Below are 1,576 nucleotides of genomic sequence, written 5' to 3'. Positions count from 1 at the left end.
CATAATCTATGGTGCTCAAGTGACCAGCACAAAGTGAGGACAATGTCTTTCATATTCACTCCAGTTAAATTGTTCAATAATCTACTGACTTGTGCTGCTTTGAACTGTCAAAGTCCTCAGGAATTTTAAGAACAAGAACTTTCATTTAGTCATTTGTGGTCTCTGTCATCATGGTTTATTATATACTGTTTTTTTGCATTTTATTTTATTTACTTTTCTAAGTAGGCTCTCTACCCAACGTGGGGCTTGAACTCATGACCACAAGATCAAAAGTTTCATGCTCTACCAACTGAGCCAGTCAGGCACCCCTTTTGGGACTTATTTTAAAAGTAAGTGTGGGGCATTTGGGTGGCTCAGTCGGTTAAGTGTTGGACTTTGGCTCAGGTCATGATCTCAGGGCATGAGTTTTAGCCCCGCATCCCACTCTGTGCTGACAGTTCAGAGCATGGAGCCTGCTTCAGATTCTGTGTCTCCCTCTTTCTCTACCCTACCCCACTCAAGCTCTGTCTCTCTTTCTCTCTCAAAAATAAATAAACATTAAAAAGTTAAAAAAAAAGTAAGTGTGGGCACAATGATAATAATATATATATATAATATATATATAATATATAATATACTATTATCATTGTGCCCATACTTACTTTTTATATATATTATATATATTATATATATTATTATTATATATAATTATATATTATTATTATAATAATATATTATTATTATTAATATAATAATATATATTTGCTTCATATCTAATCAACAAGAATGAGTTGACAGGAAAAAGATACCAAAAACTAATAAGAAAAATACAACCTAATGGGGAAATGGGTAAGAGTTATAAACAAATATATCATAACACAAACGGTCAATAAATATGTGAAAATATGCTCAGCCTTAGATAACACAAAATTCATAATTGACACTACAATGAAATAATATTCTGTACCATTAATTTAGCAAGAATTCAAATCTGTAAGAATATGAAATGCCTGCACACTGCTGCTCACTCTCATACACTGCTTGTGAGTCAAAACCATTATAATCGGTCGAGAAAATACTTTAATGACCTCATGTAAACAAGTAAACCTTGTACCTTTGTCCCAAGAAACATGAAAAAGAACACCATAGAAGTGTAGTTTTTAATGTCATACAACTGGAAACATTGTATTATACCAATGGACATCAAAATTGTAAAAATAAAAATGTATATATGAAAACATACTGTAAGGCAAAGCAAAAACTGCAAATGTTTTAAAATATGGTACATACATAAATAATAAATATATTACAAAAACAAAGAGCATGATAAAACAAACTAATTTGGAAATTTGTGTATGTGTTTTCTCTTTTTCTGAAATAAAAGCAAAAAGATAGAATGGTAAAAACCTACAAAAACATTGGAAATGTTCCCCTTCTTTAAATGGAGAGTGAGTTCATAGATCTTTAATTATTTATTTATTTTTTAAATTTTTTTAGCGTTTATTTATTTTTGAGACAGAGAGAGACAGAGCATGAACGGGGGAGAGTCAGAGAGAGAGGGAGACACAGAATCCAAATCAGACTCCAGACTCTGAGT

At 31.3% G+C, this 1,576-nt stretch overlaps 1 non-coding gene across 1 annotated transcript; it reads right to left on the bottom strand.

Moving 5' to 3' along the window:
* Positions 1 to 231: 231 nt before the first annotated feature.
* TRNAK-UUU (transfer RNA lysine (anticodon UUU)) lies at positions 232 to 304 on the bottom strand. Its single transcript has one exon. It is a non-coding gene; the product is annotated as a tRNA-Lys (tRNA).
* Positions 305 to 1,576: the final 1,272 nt, after the last annotated feature.

Source organism: Prionailurus viverrinus, chromosome A1 (assembly GCF_022837055.1).
Source record: "Prionailurus viverrinus isolate Anna chromosome A1, UM_Priviv_1.0, whole genome shotgun sequence".
NCBI lineage: Eukaryota > Metazoa > Chordata > Mammalia > Carnivora > Felidae > Prionailurus > Prionailurus viverrinus.
Note: the sequence above shows the minus strand (reverse complement) of the source record. Positions and strands in the feature narration are given on the sequence as shown.